Raw genomic sequence first — 17,297 nt, 5'->3', positions numbered from 1 at the left:
AGAGTGTTTAAAACTCATGGTGTCCAATATAATTTGATTGAAGTTTGATTTGTCAACTAATTAGCAACGCTAATGCTTGAACGCTATTGCTATCAGTTCTTTACTACTGCTAACAACCTCCATTCCACTATTCTACCACCACCACTACCCAATGACTATTGCTTCTCAAAATTTTGATTGAAAACACAAAAATTTAATTAAAAACACCACTTAATTATATATATATATTTTTTCATGGGATCGACCCTTTTCCTCCTCCAAAGAAGGGAGCATGAGGACCATGAGGCCACTTGATGATTCTCAAACACCAATTAATTGGATAGAGATCTTCTTTTGAGATCTCATTACACTCAAAATCATTGCAGAATATATAAGTAAAAGAAATTGAACGGAAGGAATTCAAAAGAAAACAAATTTAGTAAAAACTTTATAAAAAATAAACTTTAATGGAAATGATATGGTATTCTTAATATATCCTTTTAAAACACGGAATATTTTTAAGATTTTTTTTTTTTGAACCTAACCAAAACATAAAGAAGAAGTCAAACTGATATGGACTATTTAATGAACCTAAAAAGCCTAAGAAATCAAGCTCTTAGATACTATTTAATGTCCCTACTTACGACAGTGTGAAATAGCCCGCTCCGGTACGCATGGGTCATTTCCTAGTATAATATATGACACCATAAATTGGCATCTATATGCAACATTTAACATGATGAATTGTATCTTTTGAAATAAAAGGTCTATCCTATATTGGGTTATAGATGACTGTTAAATTATTCATTCAAGACTTAATAATTGGTGTAAGTTCTCAGTCTTGACCAAAGGTGTCTGACTTACAAAAATTATCTTTTCTTGATTTTGGTCTATAACTATTTAGATCATAAGTGGGTACCTGCAAACGAATGAATTTCTAGTACTTCCCAAAGGTGTTTTAGTAAGTTTAAATGTGAACTGGGTAAAATAGAATAACTTGTAATACTAACAGGTTAGTTTTGTAGGAGATTCTCGTCGCAAATAGGGAGGTAAATTGCATATTATGGGTACTGCCAAAGGTGTACTTAGATGATGTATCGATATCCCGCAAAGTGGAAAGCTTACAAAGCATAATTAATACACTTTGAGTATTTCAGCTAACCCCAATAAGTCCGATTTGCATAATTTTTTCAGTAGAATGATTGTTTCATTTGTGTTACGAACTAAAAATTTAACTTATTATTATAATAGTTAACTGTTAACAGTTACGGATGAAACTATCGTCCAACGACATCTGACTAGAATTGAACCACTTAATGGTTCAAATTTCAAGAAGTGGAAGTCGCAACTCGATATTGTGTCGGGATGTACGGAGTATGACATTGCTCTTACTGAAGAAATGCCTTCGATTCCTGAGACAAATGCACCTGAACTGGTTAGGATAAAGTATAACAAATGGGTTAAGGCAAATAAGATGGCACTGATGATCATTAAGTCTTCAATAAGTGATGCTATTCGAGGTGGCATTCCAACTATGGATACCACGAAAGAACAAATGGAGGAAATCTCAAATCAGTTTACTAGGATCTATAAGGAACCTCAATTTACATATTTAAGTCAGCTCATTTCTCTCAAGTATAATTGTCATGGAATTGTTCGTGAACATATTCTCATTCTATCTAATCTTATCATCTCTTTAGGAGTTGAAAATGGACTTAGGTAATGATTTTCTTGTACATTTGGATGTTGCTTCTCTTCCTCGTTCAATTGAAACCTTCAAAGTGGACTGTGAGTGAATTAATTGCTTATTGTGTAATGGAGGAAGAACGACAAAAGCAAGGAAAGGTTGAATCTGTGAATCTGACTTTTCTTGGAGCTAATAAGAAAAGTTTCAAGAAGAAATGTTTCAAGAAAGACTTCAATAAGAAAAATGGATTTAATCACGCAGTTACTGATAAGAAGAAAGGATCATACCAAGCCTATACCTCTGCTGGAAAATCTAAGGAAGAAAATCCAAAGTCACCCAAGGATATTGAATGTTTTTTCTGTCATAAGAAAAGACATATGAAGAAAAGTTGCTTTAAGTACAAGGAATGGTTGAACAAAAAAGGAGGTAGTAACCTTGCTTTTGTTTGTTTTGAAACAAGTTTAATAGATACCCCTAGAAATACACGGTGGATTGATTCTGGCTCCTCTTTGCATTTATCGAATTCTTTGCAGGGGTTCATAAGGAAGCATGAACCTATGCCCGAGGAGAAGTTTTTCCTTACAAATCATCAACCAGCTAAAGTCGAGGCTATTGGAACCTTTAAATTGGTTTTAGATGGTAGATTTATCTTAGATTAAGAAGATACTTTCTTTATTCCTAGTATTAGGCGTAATTTGGTTTATGTTTCTGTACTGGATTTTGTTGGTTAAGGTTTTATGCTCGAAGGAGGTAGACTTTCGCTTTGATTTAATATGCAGAATGCTGGATTTGGTATTTAATTGATGTATTATACAAATTATCTTTGCATACTTTTTATGCTTCACCGGTATTATGTATGTCAATTGATTCTCTAGCTACTTCGTCTTCTAGTTTTAAAAGATCTATTCTGAAAGAAAACTCTTCAATGTTGTGGCACAAGCAACTGTGTTAGAGCATAGCTCGGTCAACCTCGCATGCGTTGCTATCTCAAGCATGTATGTTGATGTTAGTGATCAAAACTATAAGTCTTGATTTCTAGCCTACATAGCCAAGTCTCGGACTAGGATAGAAAAGTGTAGTTGAGCTCAAGAACTTCATGGAAATTTATCATAAAACGACGAAGATCTATACAAGGAACCGTGGAACTTCATCAACAAAAAGGTATGTGGAGACTTGAACTTATCTATCACTCAAAAGTCTATCTCTTCTATCTCCTACTTCTGATGAGATAAAAGTCATATGCTATATAGACTAGATCATACACATTTGACATTTCGAGCTGAGCATTCATTGCTTATCTTTTATCTCGAAATCGTGTGTTGGTAAAGCGTTTCGCTTTGATCAAGTTTATCTTCACCTAGTGACGAAAATCATGAAAAGTTTCAATCACTTTGAGAATTGCTCTGACGTGAATCGGTTTGTGAATAACGGCTACATAACGTCCTCTGAGAATGTCTCAATGATTGAAATGAGAGTTTAGATTACATAACCATGTATTCCTTGAACCGAAGTTTTCGAACTTTGTTGATCAAGAGAAATCGGGAGGATTTTGGAATTGGATTGCCAAGTCCGCGAACTGTCGTAAGTTCTCGACCGAGAATTTCTGCTGGATTATCCAAAACTCGTTTGTGTGCTTAGTCCGCGAACTGGCGGAAGTTCTCTTTCCGAGAATTTCTTCTGAGTTTGGAAAACTCAACCGATCAACTTAAGTCCGCGAACTTGTTTGTGAACTTAAGAGGTTATGATCTAAAGATGTGCTCTGAACATGAAACATTAAATTACTAAGGAATGCTTTATGCAAACCGTGGCTATAATGTTCATGAGTCGATTCAATCGAATCGAATCATCTTTGCTTCAATTGTGTCTTGTGTAGTTACATAAGATCTCATAGCAATTGAACAACTCTTTAGCTAGTTCATTTGAGTCAATTGAACTAGTTATGGTGAAGAAGAACAAGGTTAATATGAAACGATCATATGGTTAACCTTTTGGGTTGCTATGTTGAACCGACATACACGTACACGTTTGGACATGGTTTTATCGAACCCAGTAAACGTCTACCCAAGTGTGTGTGACAAGCTAAGTTTTCGATCTAACGGTTGAGAAATATTAGCTTGAATCTAAATCAGGTTTTCATCTAACGGTGAATATGGATTTCTTTGTAACTAAGGCAAAACCCTGATTTGAAGGCTATATAAATGACATATATAGCATTGTGCAAAACTAATCCCCACACGTCTGTGTGCTACTAGTGCGCCTGCTAGAATCGATCTCCATTAACCTTTGATTTTCTTCTCTAAAATCAGGTTAACAACTTAAAGACTTCATTGGGACTGTGAAGCCAGACCGATACTACTTTATCGTAGTTGTGTGATCTGATCTTGCATCTTTTATCGTACGAGTACAATCGATTGATTGGATTGAGATCGTGAGAGTTCTCCGATAGGCAAGATAAAGAAGTCACAAACATCTTCGTCTCACTGTTTGTGATTCCTCGACAATCCGCTTGTGTAGTCAGGAAGGATTGTAGAGAGGTGATTGATTAATCTAGGCTGTTCTTCGGGAATATAAGACCGGATTATCAATTGGTTCCTGTTCACCTTGATTTTATATCTAAAGACGGAACAAAACCTAGGGTTTATCTGTGGGAGACAAATTTATCCTTTTATAGACTTTTCTGTGTGAGACAGATCTGTTTATTATCAAGTCTGTGATTTTGGGTTGCAACAACTCTTGGTTGTGGGTGAGATCAGCTAAGGGAATCAAGTGCGTAGTATCCTGCTGGGATCAGAGGCGTAGGAGTACAACCGTACCTTGGATCGGTGGGAGACTTATTGGTGTTCAACTATAGTCCAGTCCGAAGTTAGCTTGGAGTAGGCTAGTGTCTGTAGCAGCTTAATACAGTGTGTATTCATTCTGGACTAGGTCCCGGGGTTTTTCTGCATTTGCGGTTTCCTCGTTAACAAAATTTCTGGTGTATGTGTTATTTCTTTTCCGTATTATATTTTATATAAATTGAAATAATACAGGTTGTGCGTTCGTGATCATCAATTGGAAATCCAACCTTTGGTTGTTGATTGATATTGATTGATCCTTGGACATTGGTCTTTGGTACCGTCCAAGTTATTCCTTGTATTTGATAAAGACACGCTATTGTTTTTAGCTCGAGTAAAAATCAAATCAAGAGAGAGATATTAACTCCTTGAGATACTTTTATCTAGATTGAGTTTGACTGTCTAGTTGAATCTCTAGCAAAGTATTTAGGAGTTAGTCCATACAGATTGCTAATCGAAATATTGGGTGGTGTTGTTAGACCCTCGATTTTTAAATTGGTATCAGAGCAGGCAAACACATTAAAGACCTTATAAGTCTGTGTTTGTAAGCGATCTGACTCTATGACAGTAGTTCTATCTCAATAAATGCACCACCAGATCCAGGAATTTCAGAATTTTCTTCCATGAATGATTTAATTAAATCTGTAGAAGAAATTTTATCTAAACCTCCACCAGGTTTAAAATCCCTTGAAGTGTTTTCAGGGCTTGAAAAGAAGTTTGAGAGCTTATCTCTTGATGTTGAGTTATACCTCCAGAAAGAGCAAGAATCTCTTGACAGGCTAAATCAAGTTATTATGAACAATATTTATGTTGAGGTTGATATTGATTTACTAATCAGTGAGAGCAATGCTCCTCCTCTGCGTAATCCAATTAGTTGTAAAAAACTAAACGAATTACAAGAGGAGTTTAAATCTCAGTCATATGAGTGTATCACCTCAAAGCATGAATTGATTCGTTGCTCAATTCCTGATACTTCATATCAAGATAGTAGTATTGCCTTCTTTTATGAAGAAGCTAGGATGTCTCTGTTTATCAAAAGAGTTTCCCCTCGCAGTACTAAAAACTATCTACATAAACTGTTTTTTATAAGTTGGAAAACAAGAAATCAGAAACACAAATCCTTTTGGGTTCTCTTGAAGTTCTTTGATAGACTTATAAAAACAGTTCCTTGGGTGTTTCTCAACACTACAAGATATAAGAGTTGTTGGAAAGAAACTCTCTCTTGGTGCCATGGTGAGCACGACAACATTCATATCAACACAACTTGTTTGTGTTGAAAGTGCATCCTCACCAAGGAATGCCTTATTACGGTAAAGGAAGCACGAGAATTGGGGCACACAGATTGTGTTCAGTAAGGCTGTAGAATTCGATTGAATTATTATAAAAAGGTATGTCTATAAACTTGAGAAATATTTGTGTTTTTACTTGCTTAAGTACTTATTATGATCCATGCACCTTGCTTATCGTTCATTTCTACCTAACTTGATCCGTGTTTAAGGTTCTTATATGTTTAGGTTTGAAAATAGATGTTCGGGATGTTTGGAATTCATGGTACACATTCAAGGGATGCATACTATCATTTAAAATCAAAATCCAGGGGTTTAAGTTCGCAAACCCAATCTGCAAACCTTTTTTGTCATGAAAATTCGTTTGCAAACCCGTATGCATACTTGACGTCGATATTCGGTAAACCTGTCTTTGCCGTAACTTCTTCGTCCTCGGAATGAACTCATTATTTTTGCATTCTCTTCCTCGTTGAATTATCTTCAAAATGGAGATGAGAATTATTGATTTTGGATGAGTTAAGATTGGTATTTGTCCTGTCTCTTAATTTTGAGTGGTTTGCTCCATTTCGTCGCACTTGTTCCACTTCTCTTGGACTTGGGCATTTGGACTCTTGGAGTAATACTCTTCTAAGCTAATTTGTAGCTTTTACTAGAATGTTGTTGGTGAATCACAAATAAGGAAGTTCAAGAATGGAAATTAGTACGCATTGCTATGGGATTCTTGAATGTTCACAATCATCCTTTGTGAACTATGGTGCATGGTCGTTCGTGACTTTGGATGTTCTTCTTTGTGAAAATATTTTTATACGCCTTTGGTAGCTATTCTTGGTATAAATCCGGGCGGAAAAGATTGATTCTACACTCTAAGGACAAATCATCTTATATGTGCATTGCGAGTTTGTCTTGATGCCTAGGAAACTTCTTATGAGAATTTATTCTTGTTTTTGAGAAGGATTACTAGAGTTTGGAATAGCCATTATTGTGACTATACATAGCTATTTTTGTTTTCATCTTCTTATGTTATTTTTTAGGTTTATTGGTTTTAAATTTTAAAAATATTTGGAGGATGATGTTTATTGCAGTATTTTAATGGTTTGTGATATTGCAATATTTTTATGGGATATGTATTGTTTGCGTCCGTGAACTTGAAGGTCCCATATCTTGTCAAAAGTAAAGTCGTTCATGAATCAGTATTCTTATTGATGAAAGGACGAATGGACTTTTGACATATACAAAAGTTAAGCCTATGTAATCATGTATTTGATGGAAAATAGGATAAAATCTATTATGTCGTTATGATGGAAAATAGAATAGATCCTTGTATGTTATCCACGGTATTGATCTTCATTGATCCATTTTATTATGTTTTACCGTGAAGGCTCCATTGTGTGTCTTATATTGCGCACCTTACAACTAAGTCGATTTACCTTGGCTTTGTTGGTTGTTCCATAAGATGCTATATGTCGAGCATTAGGAACTAAATTAATCAACTAGTTTGATTATTTATTTAGTACTCCATAAGTTTTCTTTCTTATGTCGAGTACATGTACGGTTAAGGTTGTCATATTCTATGATGAACTTAGTCGGGGTTCCATAAGTTCTCTTATGTTGAGCCCAAAATAATTAAATTGATTACCTCGGTGATTAGTTTGGTTGTTTGTATTCCAATTAGATTAATTATAGGTTATCTTGTAATTAATCTAGTTGAGTTTTCATATATTCCACAAGTTCTTGTGTTGAGTATATGAAAGGCTACACTATCATGTCTTTGGTTAATGTAGTCATATATTCCGTAAGGTTTTCCTTATGTTGAGTATTTGAACGGTTAAGTTAGTCATCTTCGTGTGATTGACTTAGTCGTAGCTCCGTGAATTAACTTATATTAAGCACTTTCAATTAAATTGATCACTTTTGTGGTTTGATTTAGTTGCGTATTCCAATTGAATTAATCATGGGTTTACTTGTGGTTAATTTGAGCTTTGGATATAAAAAATCATTCCTATGGTTTTTGGTGTCCAATAAAAAATCCTTCTTTTCTTTCGAAATTAAGGTCGCTCTTGTTGTTCTCTCGGGAATGACATCAAATGGGGGAGAGTTCTTTTGAACTTTTGCTTAATGGTAATATCTTGTGGGGAGTGCGGCTGTGGAATTTTATAGGGGTTATCTTGTATCTTAAAACTCCTTGATGAATGCTGTTAGCTTCGGATATTAGATTGCATCTAAATTAAGTTGGTATGTATTTTTCTTTTGGTCATGAAATGTCTCTTGTGGAAATTTTATTATGATCCCATTCTTGTACCTTTACCAATTTTATTGACAAAAAGGGGGAGAAATATTGTAGTTCACACTACAAATACATATGGTTTTCGAATCATTGTGTAAGGGGGAGTGGTTTCCATGATCGAGATGGAGTATTGACTAGGAGGGGTGATACATATCACTGTAGTATTATTGTTAAAGTCGTGATACAATTGGACTTTGATGTTATATAATAATACTATGACATTGTATAATAATGATCGAGAATCTCGATTTCTCTCATTGTTATAGCTACGGATTTTTAACAACGATGGTACTAAACTTACAACCTTTGGGATCATTGGAGTACTTGTAAGGATGAATATTTCAAGGAACGTTGAAGATTAGACTATGGAATGGGAGCCACTAAAGTTTATCTTTTTTGTATTCCATATGTATTAATAGTTTTGTCACTAAAATTGAGATTGTTAGAGCATAGCTCGGTCAACCTCGCATGCGTTGCTATCTCAAGCATGTTTGTCAATGTTAGTGATCAAAACTATAAGTCTTGATTTCTAGCCTACATAGCTAAGTCTCGGACTAGGATAAAAAAGTGTATTTGAGCTTAAGGACTTCATGGCGATTCATCATACAACGAAGAAAATCTATACAAGGAACCGTGGAACTTCATCAACAAAAAGTTATGTGGAGACTTGAATTTATCTATCACTCAAAAGTCTATCTCTTCTATCTCCTACTTCTTATGAGACAAAAGTCGTATGCTATATAGACTAGATCATATACATTTGACATTTCTAGCTGAGCATTCATTGATTATCATTTATCTCGAAATCGTGTGTTGGTAAACGTTTCGCTTTGATCAAGTTTATCTTCACATAGTGACGAAAGTCGTGAAAAGTTTCAATCACTTTGAGAATTGCTCTGACGTGAATCGATCTGTGAATAACGGCTACATAGCGTCCTCTAAGAATGTCTCAATGATTGAAATGAGAGTTTAGATTACATAACCATGTATTCCTTGAACCAAAGTTTTCGAATTTTGTTGATCAAGAGAAATAGGGAGGATTGTGGAATTGGATTTCCAAGTCCGCGAACTGTCTGAAGTTCTTGACCGAGAATTTCTGCTAGATTTTTCAAAACTCGTTTGTGTGCTTAGTCCGCGAACCCAGTCCGCTAACTGGCGGAAGTTCTCTTTCCGAGAAATTCTGCCGAGTTTGGAAAACTCAACCGATTAACTTAAGTCCGCGAACTTGTTTGTGAACTTAAGAGGTTATGATCTATAGATGTGCTCTGAACATGAAATATTAAATTACTAAAGAATGCTTTATGCAAACCGTGGCTATAATGTTCATGAGCCGATTCAATCGAATCGAATCATCTTTGCTTCAATTGTGTCTTGTGTAGTTACATAAGATCTCATAGCAATTGAACAACTCTTTAACTAGTTCATTTGAGTCAATTGAACTAGTTATGGTGAAGAAGAACAAGGTTAATATGAAACGTTCATATGGTTAACCTTTTGGGTTGCTATGTTGAACCGACATACACGTACACGTTTGGGAATGGTTTTCACGAACCCAGTAAACGTCTACCCAAGTGTGTGTGACAAGCTAAGTTTTCGATCTAACGGTTGAGAAATATTATCTTGAATCTAAATCAGGTTTTCATCTAACGGTGAATATGGATTGCTTTGTAACTAAGGCAAAACCCTGATTTGAAGGCTATATAAATGAGACATCTAGCATTGTGCAAAACTAATCCCCACACGTCTGTGTGCTACTAGTGCACCCGCTAGAGTCGATCTCCATTAACCTTTGATTTTCTTCTCTAAAATCAGGTTAACGACTTAAAGACTTCATTGGGATTGTGAAGCCAGACCGATACTACTTTATCGTAGTTGTATGATATGATCTTGCATCTTTTAACGTACGAGTACAATCGATTGATTGGCTTGAGATCGTGAGAGTTCTCCGATAGGCTAGATAAAGAAGTCACAAACATCTTCGTCTCACTGTTTGTGATTCCTCGACAATCCGCTTGTGTAGTCAGGAAGGATTGTAGAGAGGTGATTGATTAATCTAGGCTGTTCTTCGGGAATATAAGACCGGATTATCAATTGGTTCCTGTTCACCTTGATTTTATATCTAAAGACGGAACAAAACCTAGGGTTTATCTGTGGGAGACATATTTATACTTTTATAGACTTTTCTGTGTGAGACAGATATGTTTATTATCAAGTCTGTGATTTTGGGTTGCAGCAACTCTTGGTTGTGGGTGAGAAAAGCTAAGGGAATCAAGTGCACAGTATCCTGCTGGGATCAGAGGCGTAGGAGTACAACCGTACCTTGGATCGGTGGGAGACTGATTGGGGTTCAACTATAGTCCAGTCCGAAGTTAGCTTGGAGTAGGCTAGTGTCTGTAGCAGCTTAATACAGTGTGTATTCAATCTAGACTAGGTCCCGGGGTTTTTCTGCATTTGCGGTTTCCTCATTAACAAAATTTCTGGTGTCTGTGTTATTTCTTTTTTGCATTATATTTTCTATAATTAAAATAATACAGGTTGTGTGTTCGTGATCATCAATTGGAAATCCAACCTTTGGTTGTTGATTGATATTGATTGATCCTTGGACATTGGTCTTTGGTACCGTCCAAGTTATTCCTTGTATTTGATAAAGACTCGCTATTGTTTTTAGCTTGAGTAAAAATCAAATCAAGAGAGAGATATTAACTCCTTGAGATACTTTTATCTAGATTGAGTCTGATTGTCTGGTTGATTCTCTAGAAAAGTATTTCGAAGTTAGTCCATACAGATTGCTAATCAAAATATTGGGTGGTGTTGTTAGACCCCCGCTTTTTCAGACTGGGTCATATTTCTAAAGAACGGTTAAGAAAACTAGTTGCATATGGAATACTAGAAAACTTGGATTTCAGTGATTTTAACACTTGTGTAGACTACATCAAAGGGAAGTTAACAAAAACAAACTAATTAAATCAAGTACTGTGTGGGGAGTAGTTGAAATGTTGCAAAGCAGACTGGCTAGATGAATTGGTAAGATGCTGTCTTTCAAAGATAAAATTACTCAAATTAAATCAATCTTCTGCAACATACCAATATATAACATGTCTGTGTATAAGTCGCCAATGAGTGTATAAGTCGCCAATGAGTGTAATTAAGTTTTGTGAAAGACTCATAAGGAATTTTATGGACTGGTGATCCATATAAGAGAAAGTGTGTAACTCTAAAATGGGAAGAAAAATGTTCACCAATGGATGAAGAAGGATTGGGCATAAGGAGATTGGAGGTGATAAATAAATATCTACTAATGAAGTTAGTCTGGAAAACTCAGGTTTATGAGAGAAAAGTTCTACACTATTGTTGATGGTGGTTTTTAGCTTAGGATTAAAATCGTAAAACCTTACATCTGACATGACATCACTAGTGCATTTATTGAATCATCCAGCGTGCCTAAGAAAGAATTACTAGGGTACCTTTTTTTATATACGTGTGTCATGTTCCACGGCAGAACCCTTAGTATTAACTGATATCACCTTTGTATAGGCCAAATCCTAATTCTCCCACCGTGCCAATGGCAAACCATACAAGCCACGTCTCTGCGCCAAGGCATGCCAACCATGCCAGCCGCATCACCGTGCCAATGGAAAACCAGGCCAGCCACGTCTCTGCGCCAAGGCATGCCAACCATGCCAGCCGCACCACCGTGCCAATGGAAAATCATGCCAGCCAGGTCTCTGCGCCAAGGCATGCCAACCATGCCAGCCACGTCTCTGCGCCAAGGCATGCCAACCATTGCAGCCGCACCACCGTGCCAATGGCAAACCATGCCAGCCACGTCTCTGCGCCAAGGCATGCCAACCATGCCAGCCGCACCAACGTGCCAATGGAAAACCATGCCATCCATGTCTCTACGTCAAGGCATGCCAACCATGCCAGCCGCACCAACGTGCCAATGGAAAACCATGCCAGCCACGTCTCTGCGCCAAGGCATGCCAACCATGCCAGCCGCGCCACCGTGCCAATGGAAAACCATGCCAGCCACGTCTCTGCGCCAAGGCATTCCAACCGTGCCAGCCGCACCACCGTGCCAATGGAAAACCATACCAGCCACGTCTCTGCGCCAAGGCAGCCAACCATGCCAGCCGCACCACCATGCCAATGGAAAACCATGCCAGCCACGTTTCTGCGCCAAGGCATGCCAACCATGCCAGCCGCACCAACATGCCAATGGAAAACCATGCCAGCTACGTCTCTGCGCCAAGGCATGCCAACCATGCTAGCCGCGCCACCGTGCCAATGGAAAACCATGCCAGCCACATCTCTGCGCCAAGGAATTCCAACCATGCAAGACGCACCACCGTGCCAATGGCAAACCATGTCAGCCACGTCTCTGCGCCAAGGCATTCCAACCATGCTATCCGCACCACCGTGCCAATGGTAAACCATGCCAGCTACATCTCTGCACCAGGGCATGCCAACCATGCCAGCTGCACCACCGTGCCAATGGCAAACCATGCAAGCCACGTCTCTGCGCCAAGGAATTCCAACCATGTCAGCCGCATCACCGTGCCAATGGCAAACCATGCCAACAATGTCTCTGCGCCAAGGCATGCCAACCATGCCAACCGCACCACCGTGCCAATGGAAAACCATGTTAGCCACGTCTCTACGCCAAGGCATTCCAACCATGCCAGCCGCACCAACATGCCAATGGAAAACCATGCCATCCACGTCTCTGCGCCAAGGCATGCCAACCATGCCAACCGCACCAACATTCCAATGGAAAACCATGCCATCCATGTCTCTGCGCCAAGGCATGCCAAACATGCCATCCGCGCCACCGTGCCAATGGCAAACCATGCCAGCCACGTCTCTGCGCCAAGGCATGTCAACCATGCCAGCCGCACCACCGTGCCAATGGAAAACCATGTCATCCACGTCTCTGCGCCAAGGCATTCCAACCATGCCAGCCGCACCACCGTGCCAATAGCAAACCATGCCAGCCACGTCTCTGCGCCAAGGCATGCCAACCATGCCAGCTGCACCACCGTGCCAATGGAAAACCATGCCAGCCACGTCTCTGCGCCAAGACATTCCAACCATGTCAGCCGCGCCACCATGCCAGCCATGTCTCTGCGCCAAGGCATGCCGACCATGCCAGCCGCTCCACCGTGCCAATGGCAAATCATGCCAGCCACTTCTCCACGCCAAAACGAAGGGTTGCAATAATCAACGGCTACCCTTCTCTTTGAGATGCAGATCTCGACCATCCAAGTTCTCCACCTAACGCATGGCAACTTTAGGCCCAAAGCCAAACACCACGGTTTGCATTAAACCCTAGTTTTGGCCGAGCCTATACCATGCCAGCCTTTCCTTCACGTCACTGGCTTCCAAAATGAAGGGTTGCAACGGTCAACGACCACCCTTCCATCTAAGATGCATATCTTAACCGTCCAAGGTCACCAGCTAACGCGTGGCAACTTGTGGCCCAATGCCAAGCCTTAATTGTGGTCGCGCCCAAACTACGCCAAGACCCTAGCTTTTGGCCGCGCCTAACTACACTAAAATCCTAGCTTGCCGGCCATACTTTCATGCCGCCAGCTACCAAACGAAGGGTTGCAATAATCAACGGCTACCCTTCTCTTTGAGATGCGGATCTCGACCACACAAGTTCGCAACCTGACGCATGGAAACTTGCGTCCCAAAGACAAACATCACAGTTTGCACCTAAACCCTAATTTTGGTCGCGCTTACTCTATGACCAAGCCATGATCAACGCTGGCTACTACAAACAAAGGGTTACAATAATCAACGACTACCCTTCTCTTTGAGATTCAGATCTCGACCACACAAGTTCGCCACCTGACGCATGGAAACTTGCGGCCCAAAGCCAAGCATCACGATTTCCAACTAACCCTAATGTTGGTTGTGCCTACTCTATGGCAAAGCCATGCTCAACGCTGGATGCTAAAACGGAGGGCTGCAATAATCAACGACTATCCTTCCCTCTGAGATGCAGATCTCGACCGTTCAAGTTCACCACCTAACTTGCGGCCCAAATCCAAAACATCACGGTTTACACCCAAACCCTAATTTTGGCCGCGCCTATTCTATGGCAAAGCCATACCGACTCTACCATGCCAAATGGCATGCCACCATGCCACACCTGACACCATGCTACACGTTTTCCCATGAAAACACTCGAGACATCTAACACATGTCACAAACTTGGGGATGCTCATAAAGGGTGAAGGTTTGGCGGTTTATAGCGTGCGGCGTACACTACGCCCGTTACATGAAAGTGTCATAAGAATAAGGCGGTTAGTAAATACTGGGAGTAGTGGTGAAACGCTTTCCTTCATTATGGAACATCAATTCCAGGCGTTACCGGTTACCACCTCCTCCCATTCACTCATCCGTTTCTATTTCTTACAAGACCAGAGTACGTTTCACTTCGACTTGTATAAATAGGTCTTACCTATTTCCACCGAACAACAAGTTTTTGTCAGGAGCATACAACACTCAGAAATCACTTGTTAGCTTTTCCATCTGTTAGCTTTCACTTTCTGATACAAGTCAAACAACTACTCTTCCAGAATCAACTATTCTGGTCTCAACACTCTCTTCGCTTCCCTCCCCAAAACTAACCCTTCTCCTTCACTTTGTGACCGAAGCAAGTCTAGAACGACCATTTCTTGGTTTAGGCCGGATTTGTACAGATTGATCTCTTGAATCTAAAGTACTCCCTTGTAGTACATTGTTTAGGGTTTAAGCTCATTTCTCACCCACAACACACAAAATTACCGAAACCAGCAGAAACTGTTTTCACCCTCAAACAATTGGCGACCACAGTGGGAGATTAATCTCTCGGTTACAATATCAATTTACAATTCCCGATCTCATACTTCGACCCGGACATCAAGGCGGTAGAAGAAAACGATCCACTCTGGGATCGATGACTCATTTACCGGACGACCCGATTACCAGTCATGACACGGAAAGGGATGACTGGGGACTTCCCAGAGGTTAGAAGCAAACGATCTGACCAGGGATCAACGAATCGGTTATCAGGTGGATCAGGGACGACTGGGGACTTTCCACGATCGCAACGACGTTTCCCACAAAACTCGGACTTGCACCCGGAAGATTCATTTTTCGTTAGGAGATCCGAAAAACCGAGTAAGTCTTGCCTAGACAAAATACATGGTCTACTACTTGAAATCTTCACAGAGATGATAAAAACCGATAGCCATGTTGTTCCCATGTTTCATTTCGTGTTTTCTACTGTCGCACAACATTCACAATTCCATGGCTTTTCCTGGGGTATTTATGCTACTTATAGTCATAACCAAAACAACATTATTATAAAACAAATCATTCCCAAGAATTATCCAAAACCCTCATAGACAACTGTTATGTATCACTTCAAATCAAACCATAAAACAGGCGCTTTGTTTGCCTTTCGAAAAAAAAAAGAGAGGAAAGCCAACCCCTTTTATAGGCATAACACTTTTGGAATTTGAATAAGGAAAGGATGTCATATTTGAGCTACTTATGGAAAGAGGCAACTGGGCCCGCAAGAACAAGCCTCACGGTGCCCAACGGTCCGCGCCACGACAAGCCAGCGCCGTTCCAGGCCAACAGTCACCGCCCACGCCAAACCAGCACCCACGCTAAGCCAGCGCCCATTCCAAGACGATCCAGCACTAACAACTTGCATCTTTTTCCGGCGCCAGCAGCTTGCATCCTTTCTAGCGCCAGCAGCTTGCATCCTTCCAGCGCCAGCAGCTTGCATCCTTCCAGTGCTAACAGCTTGCACCCTTCCAGCGCCATCTTCTCCGCTCCACAACCAGCCAAAGCAGCGCCATCCTCACCCTTCAAATCACACGCCATGTCTTCAGCACTCCATGATCAAAACCGTGCCATCTCTGCACGATACACCTACGATCACCAGAACCAGAGACGCTTCCGCCACCCCAACGTTTTTTCAAGTATGAAAGCTCCAACCGTCACCAGAGACGCTGCTACTCCACCATCAGGGAAAGATACTAGAAGAGCCGGAAGAAGCTGACTTCTTTTTACCACCGTTGATTTGATGAAAATACAAAAGGTTCTCGTAAGGCTCAGGCAGACGTGTTTATAACTCAGGAAGAAATACCTATTTTCTCAAGACACTGACGGAGCGGCCGCCATAAGAGTCACGTCAACCCAAGAGGGAGATGACAAAGAATACTTTTAACATCCGGCGCAGGCACTTCAGCATGACGTGCGTTTATAGACGAAGAGGCTCGCGTTGCTCTTGAACGCCTAGTAGAAGGGAATCAACAATCCAATTTCATCACACGTAAAAATTAGGAACGAATTCTCCAAAATCGAGGCAAAGGAAATCAACAACCCTCCTGAGTTCACATAGACCCTCTTCCCGTCAGGAGATGCACGATTTCTGGGGACTTCGCCCACAAAGTCGTGCAGTCTATGATGAAACAGTTATGTGAAATTCTATATTTCTCCAAGGCGTAGCGTCAAGACATATTTGCATCCCTCAACCACACTTCTTCAGGAAAGCAGGTGTTTCCATCCAAGGAAGCCGTTCCCAAACCCCAACCTCTCTTGGAAACCACTATCGATAGATGGAACTGGGGACTCCTAACCTCTGTTAACTTGAGGGATGTCGATTTTGGCAGAACGCGGTCTCCGACTTCAACATGGTAACCGTCAAGGCTCTGAGAGTTGCAAGGCGCCATTTCAACGTTCTCTCCAGAAGTGGCTCCGCTTCAACGTTCTCCAGCAGCGGATCCGCTTCAACGTTCGCTTCAACAGCCGCTCCACTTCAACGTTCGCTCCAACAGCCGCTCCGCTTCAGCGTTCTCTCTATAAGCTGCTCGAGGATCCTAATCCGAAGCTTCAGCGCTTGGCTCCTTGAGTTTCAACGTTCTCTCCAAGATCCAAAGCTGCTTCAACACCACTCCTTCCTGCAAAGGGTCGTGCCACCACACTCCCCATGCCAAGGATCATGATCGCAGCCAACCAATATCCGTAGTCATGGCCACCTTTTGATCCATCTCGCCAAAACTCGTGACCATGGACAGTTTGCTCGCTTACGCATCCAGCCAATCCTTTTACTTCCATGGATTCCCATACAATTCTAGCCAACCTACATTGTTCCCACGACAATGTAGTCTCTTATGATTACATCTGCTACCAAGAACTGTTGCCGCTCATTTTTTGATACCATC

The sequence above is a fragment of the Papaver somniferum genome, chromosome 3 (assembly GCF_003573695.1).
Source record: "Papaver somniferum cultivar HN1 chromosome 3, ASM357369v1, whole genome shotgun sequence".
Taxonomy (NCBI): domain Eukaryota; kingdom Viridiplantae; phylum Streptophyta; class Magnoliopsida; order Ranunculales; family Papaveraceae; genus Papaver; species Papaver somniferum.
This window is presented reverse-complemented; position numbering follows the sequence as displayed.